General features: G+C 43.8%; 1 long non-coding RNA gene across 1 annotated transcript; it reads left to right on the plus strand.

Moving 5' to 3' along the window:
- The first annotated feature begins 39 nt into the window (after positions 1–39).
- Positions 40–21,111, plus strand: LOC129548114 (uncharacterized). The gene is made up of 4 exons (XR_008684256.2): positions 40–220; positions 306–417; positions 878–1,011; positions 19,453–21,111. It is a non-coding gene; the product is annotated as an uncharacterized LOC129548114 (long non-coding RNA).
- The last annotated feature ends 152 nt before the right edge of the window (positions 21,112–21,263 follow it).

Genomic DNA, 21,263 nt, shown 5'->3' on the forward strand with positions numbered 1-21,263 from the left:
TGCCCGTGACGTCATTGGTGGGCGCGGTAACACGGCACTAGGGGCTGGTCCCTCCGCCGTTGTGCTCCAGCCGCTGAGCCGACTAGAGGTTGGGTGTCGCGGCACCCCTTAATCTACTCAGATCTCGGCCTCCGGGCCCAGATATGTGCTGTGTGCTAAGTCGCTTCAGTAGTGTCAGACTCTGCGACCCCATGGCTCCTCTGTCCATGGAATTTTCCAGGTAAGAATACTGGAGTGAGTAGCCATTTCCTCCTCCGGCGGATCGTCCAGACCCAAGGATCGAACCGCGTCTCCTGCATTTGCAGGCGAATTCACCACTGGTCCACCTGGGAATCCGGTGCAAGCGGCTGAATGGTTCCAGTCCTGAGGATTTCCCAGGAGTTGTACACTACTTGTGGTTGCCATTCCAGGTAACAGGTACATTGCTCCATGCCCACGCGGCCTGGGCCCTGTGTCTACACCGCTGTGGGAGAACTGGAAATGGGAGGAGTAGTGCCCACCATTTCAGTGGCCAAATGTGTACGGGTTGAGAGCGTAACCAGCTAGTTCCAGAAACCTGGCTCAACCACTCATTAACTGGGGATCAGCAGCAAGTTGCTTTGCCTGTTTCATTGTCTGTTATATGGGTATGATGGTGGTAACCACCACAAAGGGCTGTTGAAGTTTAATAATTAAATGAATTCACAGATTGGCACAGTGTTTACGGTGGTTTCTGGCACGAAATAAGTGCTTGTGAGTCTGTTCTGTTTTGTGACTGTGTTGTTTTTAGAGATACAAGTCTTGCTGGGGCTCCAACCTGTGACACAGTTTAGGAAAACAGCCATTAGCATTTATTCTTAGAGCCTTTTCCCACCATATATCTGTATGTGTGTTCCAGGCCCAACTTGGAGAAATTCAGCACCACTAACCAGAAAGGTTTCAATTACAAAGGCATCTTCAGTTCGTGCAACTACATGACAGAGGGCCAGGATAGTAACTGAACCAGGAATGGCTTCTCTCGTGTGGCCTCAGGTACTGTGGTATCTAGGTACTTCTCCTTTGCTGTTTCAGATGCCCTATGATGGAACCTTTAGCGCTCAGTTGCTCAGTCATGTCTGACTCTTTGATGCTGGGAAGGATTGGGGGCAGGAGGAGAAGGGGACGACGGAGAATGAGATGGCTGGATGGCATCACCGACTCTATGGACATGAGTTTGAGTGAACTCTGGGAGTTGGTGATAGACAGGGAGGCCTGGCGTGCTGTGATTCATGGGGTCGCGGAGAGTCGGACACGACTGAGTGACTGAACTGAACTGAATATGTGCTAGAAACTATGCTAAGGCTTTATAAGCATCATTGCCTTTCATCTTCATTTCTTAGGTAGGTACTGTTACGTTCCCCATTTTACAAGTGAGAATACTGAACCTAAAGAAGTTTAGATGTAATAAGAGGCCACAGAGCTAGAAAAGCTTATTAACCAACATCTGTACAGTTTCTCCTGGGAGCTGAAAGGCATTTTAAATACCATGGAAACATTACAAAGAATTCCCTGCCTCCACAGCCCACCACCTCTGCTGCACTACTCAGTCCTCCTGTGTTTCCCCAACAGTTGTCTGAAGTGCCGGATATCATGGTGTTTGCAGTCCTCCTCCTGTCCCTCCTAGATTCATGCTCTACTCATCTAGTGTCCCAACGCTGTCTTCCAAAATCTCCTAAACTCCACAGCCCCTAAAGACAGGCGTGAATAATTGGCACAGGAGACCTACCTGTTGGTAGACTTTGTCTTTAGAAACTGATGTGGGTTTCTAGCCCCCAGAAAATTGTACTGACAGGTGCTTCCACTCCATGCAATTAAACAGATCTTCTGAAAATCATGTCCTCTCTGAAGACAAAGGTATCTCCCTCTGGGATAATCTCATCTCACCTCAAACCACGTTTCCTCAAACACACCCCCACCTGGATGGACACACATCCACACCTGCCATAACTGCTTGTCAAAGAGGAAGCCACGTCAGGCCTGAGTCTGGCACTGACTTCTCCGAGCGCTCATCTAAGAAAAGCTGTCAGGAAGCTAGCATTCCTGAAGACCCACTGTGTGCCATGTTCTTCACAATCATGATCTTAGCCTGCCAGCAACTCTCCGAGGTAGTTAGCTCTTAACCCTCTTTGTACACGTAAGGGAGCTAAAGCTCAGGGCTTTGGGTGACTTGCCTCTGGTCATGCAGCTGGTAAGCAGTAGGAATCGGATTTTAACCCAGATATATTTGACTCAAAAACCTCTATGCTGTGCTAGGTGTATTTCCTCACCTTCCTCACATCAGTCTCTCCCCAGAGAAGAACTGTGGCTCCGCTGGTGACTGGCTATTTCCCTTTTCTCTCCCTTCACCCCTCCACCCCCACTGGTGAGTTATAATGTTGGAACCTGGGGATTGAGAGGTTCCAAATATGGGGGTCAAGCCCATCAGTCCCTCATTCATCCCACTGTGGGTTTGGGAAGCCATGTGATTATTCTTCATATGAAACCCGTATTCTCAGCAGAGGCACAGACTGAAAAGAGTTCATAAGAGGATTTTCAGAGCGTGTGTTTGTGATGTGTTTGGTTGTATGCACAGCATGCAGAATTTATGAGCATTTAAGAAATCAGCCCCCACTGCAAAGCACCTTCAGCGCTTCTCCCAGATGCCAGTTCCCCGTGATGCCAAGGTGCCTCTGCCAAATCAAAGGATGTTTAGAACAAACACTCTGTGGAATATCTGCAGAATAATGTGATAGGAAGAGGAGCAGCCTAGCCTCTGCTGGTGAACGCAGAGTCTGGCTTGCCTGCTGTGCCCTCTCTTCCTCTCCTTCTCCGAGTCTGGCTACTGAGATCTTTCTCGTGTGCGCTCAGGGATCCTGGAGGATGAGTCAGGCCCGTGTGTCAGTGGTGCCATTTGTACAAAACTCAGAATATCCAAGACACACAGAGCCTCCCACTTTTGAGACTCAGAGACTTGACTATAAATCCTCCTAGGTTCAATGGGATTTCCCTGGTGGTCCAGTGGTTAAAACTCTGGGTTTCCAACGCATAGGGGGTGGGTTCAATCCTTGAAAGGGAACTAAGATCCTACATGCCACACAGCCAAAAATAAGTAACCAAATTCTAGTAGGTTCAATGAGACAAAATGGTTCAATGCATTCTTACGGCTGCACCGTCCCTTTTATTGGGTTTGGCCTGAATGGAACCTGCCTTGGAATCCAGGACAGTTTCTGAAAATAGTGCTTAGTTCAGTTCAGTCGCTCAGTCGTGTCCGACTCTTTGCGACCCCATGAATCACAGCACGCCAGGCCTCCCTGTCCATCACCAACTCCCAGAGTTCACTCAAACTCATGTCCATTGAGTCGGTGATGCCATCCAGCCATCTCATTCTCTGTCGTCCCCTTCTCCTCCTGCCCCCAATCCCTCCCAGCATCAGAGTCTTTTCCAGTGAGTCAGTGCTTAGTTAGGGAAGGTCTAAATCTTTAAGGGGTATAACTACAAAGAGCCTCTAAAGGTTTGTGGCAGGGTGAAAAGACTTCTTTTACATCAGTCCTACTCTCTCACCACCCCATTCAACCCACCAGGAGAAAAACCTAGGGATTACAGAACACTCATCTGGCACTGAGACCCCACATTGTCAGTTAATTCCAGAAATCTCCAGAGTGCAACTCGGAACGAGAAGGGATGGAGTCCTAAGAACAGAGTTATAATAGACAAGAAAGGAAGGCAGCATTCTGTTTATGTGAGGAATAGTCATCTGTTTGCGTAAAACTGAAGGAAATGAAGTCTCACTGTAGGGAAGCATATTTGTTCTTAAACTGCCTTAGAAGGAAACAAGCAACAACTCAGGCTGAAGCCCTTCCTCTGCTAACATTCTGTATGAGAGAAACAGAACCAACAGGGTGTGTGTGTACAGAGAGACTAAGAAACTAGCTCATGCAGGGACTTCCCCAGCGGCCCAGTGTATAACAATCTGCCTGCCAATGCAGGGGACACAGGTTCAGTCCCTGGTCTGGGAAGATTTCACATACTGCAGAGCAACTAGTTTCAGAGGTCCGTCCTCACACCTGGAGCCCGTGCTCCACAACAAGAGAAGCCACTGCAACGAGAGCCCTCTCACCACGACAAAGAGTAGCCCCCATTAGCCACAACCAACAACAAAGACGCGGTGCAGCCGAAAGTAAATAAATAAAAACTACATCTCAAAAAAGTGTTAAATGAGCTCATGCATGTGTGTGTGTGTGAAAGTTGCTCAGTCGCGTCTGATTCTTTGCAGCCCCATGGACTATACAGTCCATGGAATTCTCCAGGCCAGAATACTGGAGTGGGTAGCCGTTCCCTTCTCCAAGGATTTTCCCAACCCAGGGATTGAACCCAAGTCTCCCACATTGCAGGCAGATTCTTTACCAGCTGAGCCACCAGGGAAGCCAGTGCAATATTACTCAGCCACTGAAAGGAATGAAATGGGGTCATTTGTAGACACATGGATGGACCTAGAGTCTGTCACACAGAATGAAGTAAGTCAGAGAGAGAAAAACAAACACCATGTATTAATGCACATACATGGAATTGAGAAACATGGTACAGATGGACCCATTTCCAAGGCAGGAATAGAGATGCAGACGTAGAGAACAGACAAGTGGGCACAGCGGGGAAGGGGAGAGCGAGACGAATTGCGGAATTAGGGCTGACGTGTGGAGAAGGAATAGCTGGTGGGAACCTGCTATTAAGCTCAGGGAGCTCTGCTTGCTGCTCTGTGCCGACCTAGAGGGATGCGATGAGGGTTGGGGGAGGGGTTGGGAGGGAAGTCCAAGAGGGAAGGGATGTATGTATACATATGGCTGATTCACGTCATTGTTCAGCAGAAACTAACACAATATTGTAAAGCAATTATAGTCCAGTAATAAAAAGGAAAGAAATTGGTTCGTGCAATTGTGGAGGCTTGGAAAGTCCAGAATCTGCAGGGCAGGCCTGCAGGCTGGAGACCTAGGGAAGAGCCGCAATCTGAGTCCAGACGTGGTCAGCTGACAGGAATCCCTCTCCCCAGGAGCTCAGCCTTCTCTTCAGGTCAACATTACTACTTTCGTTCTTCTGCCCTGCCTCATGGTTCACGCAGACTAGACCACATTCCCATCTCTGACAGAGCCAAAGGACCTGGTAGAAGCAAAAGTCTTTACTGACAGCGAGCAGACATCTGAGACTAGAGTGCTGGGGTGATCATCAGGGGATGAGGTGCCCAGAGAACAACAGGACACGTGGCTCTAAGGGGGACAAAGCCCCCATAAACCTAGCAGTGAGGACTCGCGTGAGTGGCGTCTGGACAGAGCACACCACCCAGTACACACTGTTTTACATTTATGGGCTCACACTCTGTTTGTGGCTCTATAACCATACGGTCAAAAATCATCTAGATCAGTTGACAGCTAACCAAACCTCAGCTAACATCAGCACAGTCACCCAGCCAGCTGCCCAGAGGCAGAGCAACAAACACGCAGTGTGATAGAGGCCACCGCAGTTCTATGACTGTGATGCTCGTGATGCCGTGTTTTCTGGCGACAGAAACTTTCCAAGTCAACGGATGGACTGACAGATCAAACACTGACAGGGAAAGGCAGGTTCTGTAATCCAGTGAGGGCAGAGTGGAGTTTGTATTAAACTAGGAACCACACACCTATCTAATGTTGACAGCTGGACTCAGTCCTATCTAGTCACCCCAGCTGGAAATGTTGATTTGGTGCAGCTACATTAACTTTTTATGAAAGGAGATTCAGGTTTCTATGAAATGTATTGTTTTATATGTTACCAATACATTGTATTTTCCTCCAAAAGTTGGGCAATAATAACAGAAATGCAAATTATACAATTTCTTGCCTTTCTAAAAGATTAGCAAAAATCAAAAAGCTCAAAAGTACATTCTTGTTAATGAAGCTTTAGAAGAACCAGTACCTTTACATATTGCTAGAAGGAATACAGGGGTTTCCCAGGTGGCTCAGTGGGTAAGGAATCTGCCTGCAATGCAGGAGACACCAGTTTGATTCCCGGGTCAGGAAGATACCCTGGAGGAGGGCCTGGCAACCCATGCCAGTGTTTTTGCCTGGAGAATCCCAGAGACAGGAGCCTGGTGGACTACAGTCCCTAGGGTGGCAAAGAGTCAGGGACGACTGAAGTGACTGAACACACAGACTTGCACACGGAAGGAATGCAAATGGAATAACCTGTACGGCAGAGAATTTGAAGATATTTAGCAAAATTATATATTCTTTTACCCTTTGATTCAGTAATCTTACTTCTTGTAATCTATTTCAAATATATACTGGCAAATATAAAAGAGATATATGGAGCTTCCCTGGTGGCTCAGAGGTAAAGAATCCACCTGCCAATGCAGGGGACATGGGTGTGATCCCTGGTCCGGGAGGATCCCACATGCCAAGGGACATCTAAGCCTGTGCATCACAGCTACTGAACCAGTGCTCTAGAGCCGTGAGCTAACTGAAGCCCATGGTCCCTAGAGCCCGCGCTCTGCAACAAGAGAAACTACTGCAGTGAGAGGTCTGGATACCGTAACTAGAGTAGCCCCCGCTCCCTGCAACTAGAGAAAGCCCGCACAGCAACGAAGACCCCGTGCAGCCGTAAATAAATAAATCTTAAAAATCACACTGCAGTCATAAACAGATAAATCTCTCTTTGAAAAGAGAGAGGTGTACAAAGACACTCTATAATAGCTAAGACAGAAAACAACTAAAATGCCACAGTCTGGGACTGGTTGAATAAATTATGTACATCCTTATGATAGAGTAGTATATATATTGTAATGAGTATCTCCATCTACTATGTAGTAATTTCCAAGATACATTGTTAAAGTGATTTTTCTTAAGTGCAGAAAAATGTGTATACTACTATTTTTATAATAAAGGATATATTCAGATTTAATTCTATTTTTCCATGGACAAATAAACCACAAAAAGGTTTTTAGGGTTCTCTTTAGGATAAAGAAAGGTATAGAGTGTATGAGACAGGGATAGATACAAACTAGACTTGCACATGTTTTGGTTTCCAGATATGTCTTTGATTTTATGTGATTCTTTTACATCTGTTAAGACAACATTAAATTTTAAAATATCAATCCCAAAATATAAAAAAATAAATGAACCTAACTGTGTATCCATTTTGGTAGCAAAACTATACAGAGAGAAGCTATACGCTTTTGACTGCACACTCCCAGTAGGATGCAGCCTAAGCACAAAAAGGACTGTAGATGGCACTGACGAACCCATTTGCAGGGCAGCAGTGGAGATACGGACGGAGAACAGAACTGTGGACACAGTGGGGAAGGAGAGGGACGAGTTGAGAGAGCAGCGCGGGAACATATATGCATAACCACCTGGAAAACAGAGCCAGTGGGGACCTGGTGTGCGATGCAGGGAGCTCAAATCAGGTGCTGTGTGACAGCCTAGAAGGATGGCATGGGTGGGAGGAAGGTTCAAGAGAGAGGGGACATATGTATGCCTGTGGCTGATTCATGTTGATACATGGCAGAGACCAATCCAATATTGCAAAGCAGTTATCCTCCAATTTTAAAAAACAGCAACAAAGTAACTTTTCAGTAATGATATTACTGTGGTTCTGCTATTTTAGACTTGTCATATGGGTAATGCAATGTCAGATAAAACTGCTGAAAAATTACATGATACTTTATCATTCATGTTGTTTTTGAGAACAAAGATTCTGGGTGTGGGAAGAAGGAAATACAAGTATTAGAAGAACTGAATAAAAAATCATAGAATCCAGAACCTTAAAAGGAAGCCTAGGTTCAAATTCATGATGTATTTCATGATTGATTACTAACTAGCTAGATAGGTAGACAGATACATAGATAGACAGGTACTTCCTATATTTCCCAGTTCTGTCCACTGGAAACTGACAGTGCTAACAGCAGTGAGCACCCATAGCAGGGTCTCTACAGACCATTTCTCATGAAAAGGAACCAATGCTGCCTGGGCAAATACAACTCCCAGTGGCCAAAGATGGGACAGTCTGAGCATAGGTAATAATATTGAAGATAAATAATAAAATGAATCATGATAATCTTTGCAAATGAATTCAAACATGTCAGCTATGATTAAATCCATGGATTCATAAAGATGCTTTAATAAGACAGTTGGGAAAATGTGAATTTTGATGGCTACTCCATAATGTTAAGGAATCTAAGAACAAAGATGGTAATTGAAACTATGTTTTTAAAATAATTCTTAAATTTAAGAGATGCATACAGCCAATCCTTAATATTCACAGTTTCTCTATTTGTGGATTTCTATACTCACAAAATTCACTGGTAATCAATACCCTCAGTGTTTTTGTGGTCATTCACAGACATATGAAGAATAGCAAAAGCCTTGAGTCACCCACCCTGCATATTCCTAGATGAGGTTGATGGGACTTTGCCTTCTTGATTCATCCTTCAGACTATACACAGATGCTGTTTCGGTGGTCTATTTAATGTCACTCTGTTCACACTTTTGTGCCACTTTTTGTTATAATTTCACCACTTAGGATGGCTCCGGAGTTATGTCCTGAAATGCAATCCCGTGTTTCTAAAAGCAAGAAGGCTGTGGCGCCTTATGGAGAAAATACGTCTATTAGATAAACTTCCTTCAGGCATGATTTATGATACTGTTGGCCATGAGTTCAGTATTAATGAATCAATGATGTATATTAAATAACTTGTCTCTAAAATAAAACACACATAAAATAAGGTCATGTTTTTATTAGCTGATGAAACTATGGCCAGAGTCTCACAGAAACCTACTCCTGTATTTTTCTTGAGAGAAAGGGTTCTTCTGTATTTGCTAATTCAGTGTTCACAGTGACTTTATGGAACTTAACTACCACAGATCACTTCATGGCAAATAGATGAGGAAAAAATGCAGTGACAGACTTTGTTTTCTTGGGCTCCAGAATCATTGCAGATAGTGACTGCAGCCATGAAATTAAAAGATACTTGCTCCTTGGAAGAAAAACTATGACAAACCTAGACATTGTATTAAAAAGCAGAGACATCACTTTGCTGACAAAGGTCCATATAGTCAAAGCTATGGCTTTTCCAGTAGTCATGTATGGATGTGACAGCTGGACTATATAGAAAGCTGAGCACCAAAGAATTGATGCTTTTGAACTGTGGTGTTGGAGAAGACAGTCCCTTGGACAGCAAGGAGATCCAATCAGTCCATCCTAAAGGAAATCAGTCCTGAACATTCATTGGAAGCACTGATGCTGAAGCTGAAACTCCAATACTTTGACCACCTGATGGGAAGAACTGACTCATTTGAAAAGACCCTAATGCTAGGAAAGATTGAAGGCGGGAGGAGAAGGGGACGACAGAGAATGAGATGGCTGGACGGCATCACCGACTCTGTGGACATGAGTTTGAGTGAACTCCGGGAGTTGGTGATGGACACGGAGGCCTGGCGTGCTGCAGTCCATGGGGTCACAAAGAGTCAGACACGACTGAACAACTGAATTGAACTGATATTCTCCCAATAAGATGGACCAATGAGCATATTTAACCTAAGCTATGGAACTCCAGTTGTCTATATACCAGCAATGGCCTTGCCAGACAGAGCCATCCATGGGCTGTTTGTTGAGAGCCAGGCCTTAACCTTCAAATATGGGGCCTCATTTACCCATGTGAAGTAACTCCAAGAGGAAATACAAGTTTATCTCGATTCTTCACCCACTAAATTTTGCCCAAGAAATTAAAAGGAACTACTAATGATACAAATGGGCTTCCCAGGAGGCTTGGTGATAAAGAACCCACCTGCACCACAGGTGACTCAGGAGACTCGGGTTCGATCTCTGGATTGGGAAGACTCCCAGAGGAGGTAATGGCAACCCGCTCCAGTATTCTTGCCTGGAGAATTCCATGGACAGAGGAGCCTGGTGGGCTACAGTCCATGGGGTTGCAAAGAGTCGAACACAACTCAGCACAGCACAGCAGTGATATAATTATTATAAAAATACCTCTGAAGCTAAAAAAAATTCTTCTTAAATAGGCATTTGCTATTAATATACCACTTGGGGTCCCTCCTGTATTGAAGGGTATTGAGGATTGTCTCTAAAATACAGCCTTTTCAATTTGGGTTGGCTGGTGTTCCCTGAAGGTCTCTGCCAGCTTATTTGTCAATGTCTCCATAACGTACCTGGGTTTGGAAGTAGGTAGAAAGTCAAACAAGGAGGACATTAACTAGACTGGGGAGAAGATGCAGTGTAGGCTTTGTGCTTTTCTGGTTGGGACGGAAACCCAGAAGGAAGACAGTTGTGCTCCCAGGATTGAAAAGAAATGGGAGGGATGGGGACGTGAATGGGGCTCAGAAGATGACTCAGCAGCTCTGAACACCACATCCAGAAATGACAATGCCTAAAGGCCACTTACTATGTATTTCTTTTGTTAAGATTGTAAAATGGACTCCTTGAAACCCCTGAGAAACCCTCCCTAGTGTGTCATCAGCTATAACTACAGCACACTGCCATGCCCTGGCTGGTAAAAAGAAGGGTACAGTCCCAGCATGATCAACTTGGACCAAGCAGGGTTTCCCCTTTGGGGATGCCCCTACTAGACATGGCCAGTGGAAGGAGGGAATGCTGAACAAAATCCAGAAGGAGGAACAAAGGGATTGGCTATTTTGTGGACAAACAACAGCAGCTACCACATACGTTTACGTTGCTCTTCACAGGGTCGTTTTAGAATCTGTTGAGTTCTGATGGTGATCATTGAGGATGTAATGTTTTACATCTCAACTGTACTCCAACATTCTCCCAATATATCACAAATTTTGATTATAAAAATGCAGTGTTTACTTATCATGACTGTAAATATCATTACCTAATAAGTCATGGTGTGTTTTATGATTACCTTTCTTTCTTAAATTTTTGGCTTTTCCTGTACTTCACAGTTGCCTGGATTTTTTTTTTTTTCTTTTGAAATTTGCTTTGTTTTGTATTGCACCCCCCTTTTTTTCCCAATTCTCCTACAGATTTGTGAAACAATAATTTTCTGAACACTCAAACACTTCCAAGTAATCTATCAGTCCCATTTGTTTCTTTTTCAGATCTCTCTCCCACCATGTTTCTGTTCCAATCTGGACTGATTACTGTTGCCTTCTTGGGGCTTCCTTTCTCCTCCTGTGCTGGATTTCCAATTTCCTAGATCATCTGCAGTTTTTTCTACATTGCTTCCTTATTTTTCTGAAGCACATCTTGTAACATGATGGTTAAACTATTTGGTCCTTGGATGTCTGAAAACATGTTTATATTACTTTTTTTATATTTGCAACTTATAGAATAGTTCTAAGAATAAGTAGTCACATGAAACTTGTGTTACTTTTTATGCACATTCACCTGTTACTAGCATTTTGTTCCATTTTCTTTAATATCTGCTTTTTCCTGTCTCTCCTCTTTCTCTCTCACGGATGGATGGAGACAGATGATCATTTTCTCTGAAATATTTAAGAGTAATGTTCACACACTGTGGAGATTCCTTAAAAAACTGGAAATAGAACTGCCATGCTGCTGCTGCTGCTAAGTCACTTCAGTCGTGTCCGACTCTGTGTGACCCCATAGACGGAAGCCCACCAGGCTCCCCCGTCCCTGGGATTCTCCAGGCAAGAACACTGGAGTGGGTTGCCATTTCCTTCTCCAATGTGTGAAAGTGAAAAGTGAAAGTGAAGTCGCTCAGTCGTGTCCAACCCCTAGCGACCCCATGGACTGCAGCCCACCAGGCTCCTCCATCCATGGGATTTTCCAGGCAAGAGTACTGGAGTGGCTTGCCATTGCCTTCTCCGAGAACTGCCATATGACCCAGCAATCCCAATCCTGGGCATACACACCGAGGAAACCAGAACTGAAAGAGACACATGTACCCCAATGTTCATGGCAGCACTGTTTATAATAGCCAGGACATGGAAGCAACCTCGATGTCCATCTGCAGACGAATGGATAAGAAAGCTGTGATACACATACACAATGGAACGTTACTCAGCTATTGAGCACATCTGAATCAGTTCTAATGAAGTGGATGAAACTGGAGCCTATTATACAGAGTGAAGTAATTCAGAAAGAAAAAGACCAATACAGTATATTAATGCATATATATGGAATTTAGAAAGATGGTAATGATGACCCTATATGCGAGATAACAAAAGAGACACAGATATAAAGAACAAACTTTTGGACTCTGGGAGAAGGCGAGGGTGGGGTGATTTGAGAGAATAGCATTGAAACATGTATATTACCACATGTGAAATGGATCACCAGTCCAAGTTTGATGCATGAAACTGGGCGCTCAAAGCCGGTGCACTGGGAACAACCCTGAGGAATGGGATGGGGAGGAAGGTGGGAGGGGGTGTTCAGGATGGGAGACACATGTATACTCATGGCTGATTCATGTCAATGTATGGCAAAAACCACTACAATACTGTAAAGTAATTAGCCTCCAATTAAATAATTTAAAAAGTAATGTTCCTACATCATGGCCCTTTATCCATAAATATTTCAGTGTGTATTTCCTTAGAATATTCTTATATAATAACAATACCGTTAACCTTTAGTAAATTTAATATTGATCCAATTTGTATCTAATCTATTGTCTGCATTTTAATGTTGCAATAATGTCCTTTATAGCAGTTTATTTTTCCTTCAATAGACCATGCACTCAGGTATTGCATTTAGCATGATATCTCTTTAGTCACACTTAATCTGGAATACCTTCTCAGCCTTTGTCTTTTATGACACATTTTTGAAAGAACACGGAAACTCCTTTTTGAATAGAAATGCACCATACTGGGTTTGCCTGGTGATTCTCTGTGATTAGATTCGGGATAATCATCCCTTATTAGGATACTCACAAGTGACGTGCTTTTCTCAGGTCATCACGTATGAAGGATACAATCTCCAAATGCCCCTCTTTGGTGGCATTAATTTTGATAATACAGTCAAGGTGCTGTGCAATTTGTAGATACTTTGTGATTTCTCTTGCAACTAATAAGCTTCCATGGGGGAACATTGAAGATTATACAAATATTCTGATCCGCGTTAAATTTCCCCCTATACTGAGTATCCATTGATTGTTACCTGAACCAATCTTTATTATAATGGTCAGAAAGTGATTTACAGTTTCAGTACTCTCAGTACATTTATAGTTAGCATTTAGCATTCTACTTGCATTAATTTACTTTTGATGGACAGTTGGGCTAGGGATGGAATTCTAGGTTGAAAATAATTTTCTTCAGAAGTTTTAAAGGCACTGCCCACTCTCTTGGAGCATCCTATGATGCTACTGAGAAGGCTCGTGTCATTCCAATTCCACTTCCTTGATGTATGTGATCTGTTCCCCACTCCCACACACCCACAGAAACTCTTAGCTTTTTTTAATCTTGTTGTTCTGACAGTGCATAATGATGCACCTGGAATTAGAACATTGTTGTCCTTTTTTCCTGGAAGCCTAACCCCCACAGTATTTCATCGTCCTACTCAATTCAAACTAGCTGTTGCCTAGGACAGGTGTACAACTCTCTTCCCATCCCTTCAGTTCAGTTCAGTTCAGTTCAGTCGCTCAGTCGTCTCCGACTCTCCGCGACCCCATGAATCACAGCACGCCAGGCCTCCCTGTCCATCACCAACTCCCGGAGTACACTCAAGCTCATGTCCACAGAGTCGGTGATGCCATCCAGCCATCTCATTCTCTATCGTCCCCTTCTCCTCCCGCCCCCAACCTTTCCCAGCATCAGAGTCTTTTCCAGTGAGTCAACTCGTCGCATGAAGTGGCCAAAGTATTGCAGTTTCAGCTTTAGCATCAGTCCCTCCAATGAACACCCAGGATTGATCTCCTTTAGAATGGACTGGTTGGATCTCCCTGCAGTCCAAGGGACTCTCAAGAGTCTTCTCCAACACCACAGTTCAAAAGCATCGATTCTTCGGTGATCAGCTTTCTTCACAGTCCAACTCTCACATCCATACATGACCACGGGAAAAACCATTGCCTTGACTAGACGGACCTTGGTTGGCAAAGTAATGTCTCTGCTTTTTAATATACTATCAAGGTTGGTCATAACTTTCCTTCCAAGGAGCAAGCGTCTTTTAATTTCATGGCTGCAATCAGCATCTGCAGTAATTTTGGAGCCCAAAAATATAAAGTCACACTGTTTCCATTGTTTTTCCATCTATTTCCCATGAAGTGATGGGACCAGATGCTATGATCTTTGTTTTCTGAATGTTGAGCTTCAAGCCAACCTTTTCACTCTCCTCTTTCACTTTCATCAAGAGGCTTTTGAGTTCCTCTTCACTTTCTGCCATAAGGGTAGTGTCATCTGCATATCTGAGGTTATTGATATTTCTCCCAGCAATCTTGATTCCAGCTTGTGCTTCTTCCAGCCCAGCGTTCCGCATGATGTACTCTGCATATAAGTTAAATAAGCAAGGTGACAATATACAACCTTGACGTACACCTTTTCCTATTTGGAACCAGTCTGTTGTTCCATGTCCAGTTCTAACTGTTGCTTCCTGACCTGCATACAGGTTTCTCAAGAGGCAGGTCAGGTGGTCTGGGATTCCCATCTCTTTCAGAATGTTCCACAGTTTATTGTGATCCACACAGTCAAAGGCTTTGGCATAGTCAATGAAGCAGAAATAGATGTTTTTCTGAAACTCTCTTGCTTTCTCCATGATCCAGCGGATGTTGGCAATTTGATCTCTGGTGCCTCTGCCCTTTCTAAAACCTGCTTGAACATCTGGGAGTTCACGGTTTACATACTGCTGAAGCCTGGCTTGGAGAATTTGATGCTGTGAAAGTGCTGCACTCAATATGCCAGCAGATATGGAAAACTCAGCAGTGGCCACAGGACTGGAAGAGGTCAGTCTTCATTCCAGTCCCAAAGAAAGGCAATGCCAAAGAATGCTCAAACTACCGCACAATTGCACTCATCTCACACGCTAGTAAAGTCATGCCCATCCCTTCACTACTCTGTGAATCTTGGACCCTCCATTTCCTGAGCTCTAAATATTTCTCTTTTTGCTTTACTCCCTTATTTTGCTGAATCCTCTAGTGATATACCTCAAGCATAATGGCAATGAGGGAACATGTTGCTGAGTAACAAGGGAGAGACTGATTACCCACAGAGACAAACAGAGAACCAGCACACAAGGTTGTACATGGCATAACTGTCTCTAGCATCCCTCGGACAGTAGCACCAGTGCTGACTTTTTCAACATGAAAAGCAGTGCCACTTATTATTTATAGAGTAGCTCTGGAAAAATAATAAGAGCTAAATAGAAGAACAAAAGGTGTAATAGGGGTGGGTCCCCCTGGCCCATTGGCATTGCAGTGAGCCCTCCCGCTTCCCTCTGTAATAGAAGCCCAAATTCTGACTGAAGGAAGATGGTTCTTTGCGACAAGACACTGTCTACCATCTTCCTGGCCTACTGACTTTCCAGTTAAAGTCATTATTCCTTGCTCCAACAATTCATCTCCTAATTTATTGGCCTGTTGTGCAGTGAGCAGGACAAGCTTGGGCTGGGTATCAAAGAGGCCTTTAGTTTAACAGAAATATTCCACTCCTTTTAAATGGAATGAGGTAAAAAATAATAAATCATAACTCTGTCAATCACATATGTACTAGGTGTTCATCTAAGTATTTAGAGAGATTCAAAATGGAAATATCCTAAACATTCAATAATAAGATATTAGTTCCAGGAAGAAGAGAAATCCATGCAGTGCAATTTCATGCAGCTATTAAACATGATATTATAGATCATTTGTTTACTAGGACACATACATTGTATTCTGCTAACTCTATGACAGAGTATGCATAATTATAATTCATGGATGCATGCACATTCACTGTGTGTGTTTGTATATTCACCAAAGGATTAAAAGTGGTGAAATTCAGGCCTAGGTATTTTTCCAGGCAAGATTTTTGCTCCAAAGCATGTATTTCTAATTAGAAAAAAAAAGAAATTTAAAAGCCACTTTATACGGTCAGGAGATTAAAAGTAGAGATAATGTAGGCACCTCTTCTTAACTGCTCATAAAATAATTAGGCATCAGGACTTGCCTGCTGGTCCAGGGGTTAAGAATCTGTCTTGCAATGGTTCACAGGTTCAGCCCCTGGTTGGGGAACTGTGATCCCACATGTCTCAGAGTAACTAAGCCCTCAAGCTGCAAGTGGAGATTCTGTGCACCACAGTGAAAGATCCCACACGAAGCAATGAAGATTGTTGTAGTATGCCTCAACTAGGACTCAATGCGGTCAAATAAATACTAAAAAAATAATAATTAGGCATCTTGTTTATGGAAAATGAGAGAGCTGAAAAGGTACAAGAAAACTACCCTGTTCCCAGAACAGTGGCTATGAAGGAAACCTCCTTCTTAGGAACAGACACAATTTGGCTTCACATTTTTGCTGCCTATACATTTGAGACTCATTATCTGCACTTTTATTGACAGAATCTAATGAATTTCACTCGTTCCTTAGATAACCAATTTGCTAATAGTCACTGAAGAACAAATTATAACTAAACTGCTAAGACTGCTGGCAAAACAAGGGCAAGAAAAAAAATTCATCTATCCCATGTATTTATTTGATACACTGAGAACTGCTATACCTGAGACTCTTTTCTTACAAAGTAAAGATTACAGCTGAAAGTGGGCATTGATATACTTCAATTCTGTCTCTGGTAACTGCCCTGAAGCAAGGTCATTTACCATTTCTGGAGTTTTTTTTAAAATACAAACCTGATATAGAAAAATCTAACTTTCAGTGCATTGTGCTTAAATGGTAAACAGTGCCAGTAAAGTAGATATTTTTATCATTATTAAAATCCAAGGGGAATTCCCTGGTGGTCCAGTGGTTAGGACTCTCCACTTCCACGGCTAGGGGCCCGGGTTCGATCCCAGGTTGGGAAACTAAATCCCATAAGCCACAGGTCATGACTAAAACAATTCAAGCTGTCCTTAAGAAGATAGTAATGGGGTAAATTGAAAATTGTGGCCAACTGAAATTTCCTGTAACAGTCTTGGTAGCTCAGACGGTGAAGAGTCTGCCTGCAATGCAGGAGACCTGGGTTCAATCCCTGGGTCAGGAAGATCCCCTGGGGAAGGAAATGGAAACCCACTCCAGTATTCTTGCCTGGAAAATCTCATGGACGGAGGAGTCTGGCAGGTTACACCCCGTGGGGTCACAAACAGTCCCACAGGACTGAGCAACTAACACACATTGTAACTAGTGAGGAGATTGGTAGAAATAACAATCATTACTGATTCATTTATGAGAAATAGATGAGCCAGCCCTACAACTGGGCTTCATGTAATAGAAGTTTCAAACTATTTTCTTTAAGCAAGATATTCTTTTATATATTTGCTAGCTTTTAAGATAATATGACTTGGGTCCTTCCCTGGTGGCACAATGGTTAAACATCTACCTGCTAATGAAGAGGACACAGGTTTGATCCCTGCTCTGGGAAGATCAAAGATGCCGTGTGGCAACCAATCCCAAACGTCACAACTATAGTGCAAGCGCTCTAGAGCCTGCAAGCCGCAGCTACTGAAGTCTGAGAGCCTGTAGCCCCTGCTCCACCCCAAGGAGGCCACTGCAATGAGAAGCCTGCGCGCCGCAACAAAGAGTAGCCTCCACTCACTGCAACTAGACAAAAGCCAGAGTACAGCAATGAAGACCTAGCACAGCTATAAACAAATTTAAAAAAAAATTAATAGGACAATATGATTTTTACCTCGTTCTGGACAGCCATAAAATAAGCTTTTTGTACTGATCTACTTACAGAGGTGTAAAAAGACCACATTTTGTAAAGCACTTTGAGAATCTTTAATTCAAGATATTTTAGAAACAAAATATCTACTACTGCTTTCAGAAAACAAATAGGGCAAAGGTGGGGTGTGTTGGACTACTGAGGGGCAGCATTTGGGACTGGGTTCCTGGAATGTGGGACAGAATGAAAGAAGTAGTAAGAGGAGAAGAGAAGAGGAAGTCTGTTTTCTCAGCCTGGGCCACTGATGCTGATCACTCTATACTTTCTCCATAATTCTGTACTTTGTATAACTGTGGATAAAATGTGTCTATTTCTAAACACTCTACTGCTGTTTTCAGTTCAGTTCAGTTCAGTTCAGTCGCTCAGTCGTGTCCGACTCTCCGCGACCCCATGAATCACAGCACGCCAGGCCTCCCTGTCCATCACCAACTCCCGGAGTACACTCAAACTCATGTCCACAGAGTCGGTGATGCCATCCAGCCATCTCATTCTCCGTCGTCCCCTTCTCCTCCCGCCCCCCAACCTTTCCCAGCATCAGAGTCTTTTCCAGTGAGTCAACTCGTCGCATGAGGTGGCCAAAGTATTGGAGTTTCAGCTTTAGCATCAGTCCCTCCAATGAACATCCAGGATTGATCTCCTTTAGAATGGACTGGTTGGATCTCCTTGCAGTATAAGGGACTCTCAAGAGTCTTCTCCAACACCACAGTTCAAAAGCATCGATTCTTCGGCGATCAGCTTTCTTCACAGTCCAACTCTCACATCCATACATGACCACGGGAAAAACCATTGCCTTGACTAGACGGACCTTGGTCGGCAAAGTAATGTCTCTGCTTTTTAATATACTATCAAGGTTGGTCATAACTTTCCTGCCAAGGAGCAAGCGTCTTTTAATTTCATGGCTGCAATTAACTCACATAAATCACATTACAGTGTATGTTAATTTTGGGTTGGCTTTGTTTTTGCTTTTGTTGTTTTTTATTATCAATATATTTAATATCTGGTAGCACCTGGGTGTTCATTGGAAGGACTGATGCTAAAGCTGAAACTCCAATACTTTGGCCACCTCATGCGTCGAGTTGACTCACTGGAAAAGACTCTGATCTGGGAAAGGTTGGGGGCGGGAGGAGAAGGGGACGACAGAGAATGAGATGGCTGGATGGCATCACCGACTCTGTGGACATGAGTTTGAGTGAGCTCTGGGAGTTGGTGATGGACAGGGAGGCCTGGCGTGCTGTGATTCATGGGGTCACGGAGAGTCGGACACGACTGAGCGACTGAACTGAACTGAACTCAGCACAAAATCAGCAGCAGCAGCAGCACAAAATCAGCCAACTTCTTCAAAAATGTCTTAGCTATTCTTTGTCCTTTGCTCTTCTGTATAAATTCTAGAATCAATTTGTGAGGTTCCACATGTACACACATGCACGCACACAGACAACTTCCCTTGTAAATTTTTATTGGAATTACTTTTAACATAAAAATTCACTTGGCAAAAATTTAAATCTGGATATTGACCTTCCTACCCATGAGTATAGTGTATTCTTCAGAGATTTTGGTCATTTTCTATGCCTGAAATGAATATTTGATATTTTATAAAAGCTGCCCAAAATGTTTTTAAAATCCTTTCCTTTTTTTTTTTTTTAGGATTGCTCCACCTTATAAATCTCACTTTCTGAGAATGAATCCAAAAATTATTTCCCTGGAGTCTTTGCTATTTAGATGTCCACATACAACCAATTTTCACTGAGCGGCCACAACTTCTTGGAAGATGGAAATAAAGGTCATGAGACCATACAGTCAGGATCCTACAAAATGGATGTGATGCACTTGGTTTTTCTCCGAGCGTGTAGCAAACCTCCTGGAGGTCCAGCCCCTCTCTTCGGTGTGGTGAGGGTGCCAGTCTAGTAGCAGCTGCTGCTGGGTTTCCACTGGAGCCTCGTGGTACTGTCCTTGGTCCCTTTTCTGGGCACCTGCCTATGTGAGAGCCCAGCTTGGCTCCTTTCTGGGAATTCTGTAAGCTACCTAGTGGTTTGTAGCAAATCCGTTTCTGCTTAAACATGTTAAAATAGATTCTGGGGAATTCGCTGATGGCCCAGTGGACAGGACTTTGCACTTTCACTGCTGTGGGCCCAGGTTCAATTCCTGGTTGGGGAACTAAGACCCTATAAGCCACACAATGTGATCAAAAAAAAAAAAAGGTTCTGTCGTCTGTACCTGCACACTGACCGAAAATTAGGAAGTAGGTTGCTGAACGTGACAGAACTGCCTTAGGACATGAGATGAGAACTGGGCGGTAGAAGATCAGATATTGCAAGTTGAAAAGGGGGAGAGATGAGGGAGGGCCCCATCTGTCTTCTCACTCTGGCACCAGGGCTGAAGGCACAGCCACTCCCCGGAGCTCAGTTATCCCAGCAGAGAGCAGAATCTATCAGCTGAGGCTGGTGAGGACTGGGCAGGAGGTACTGGGAGGTTTGAGAGAGAAGGTGCATATCAGCAGTCCAGGAAAATGAAGGGAACCCTGGAGATACAGTATGATGTAGGAGGCACTAAGGGCCTACTTGAAGTTACTTGTCATGAACCTCAAGCAGGATAATTCCACATGACAATGTGCTTTTCCCTGACCACTTTTGGAGGCATGGATGCAGGCTCAAAGAAGGCAAAGAACTGCATTTAGTCAGAGATGGGGTCCTGCCAACTGAGTACACCAAAGGCAGAAAAGGGCAAGGCCATTAAGGGAGAATGTAGAGGAACTGTTATAATAACTAACCATGGACTTTAAGCAGGATAAAGAAAGAACAGGCATGAAGGAAGTGAAGGGCACTGAAAGGGGGAACGGTGGGAGCTGAAGGACTGTTAGCATCAGGATTCTAAAAGGAAGAAACTGGAAAGACAGGTCACAGAGCAAGATATTTAAAGTGCTGAGGTTACAGAGGGGTGAAGTTTTAAAATGGCAAGGTCTCGGACGTGATCAAAGGAGTGGTTCAGGTAAAATGAAAGGGTAAAAAAGAAAATGAGAGGTGAGCTGTTGGAAGGCTCATCCACTGAAAACACCAAGAATTAAGACAAGATTAATGTTGAACAGAGTGACAGCAGGTGATGAGCTGACATCTTCAAGGAACAAAGGGCATGTGACCCAGAGGTTCCAGCCTGATGACAGGATTCAAAGGTGGAGGTGGCTTTGGGGCTAATTGAGAGGTAAAGAATGGCCTGAAACTGGCACAGAGAAAGAGGACCCGGAATATGTGATGTGAGGGATGGTGCTGGGGAAGCAGCATCCTCAAGAGATGAGCAGGCTTTGGTTACAGGGGGAAATACTTAACATTTATTGTTTTCCCCGACACCCTGAATTCCTGCTACACTGCTCCCAAGGAGAGCGGGGTGGGGAAGTGACATGGAATCTCAGTGTTTCTTAAAGACTTTTAGTTGATTTTCCTGTTCTTCACCCCACCAGCTTC

This window comes from Moschus berezovskii, chromosome 24, assembly GCF_049115385.1.
Source record: "Moschus berezovskii isolate FMDL1 chromosome 24, NW_MosBer_1.0, whole genome shotgun sequence".
NCBI classification, from domain to species: Eukaryota; Metazoa; Chordata; class Mammalia; order Artiodactyla; family Moschidae; genus Moschus; species Moschus berezovskii.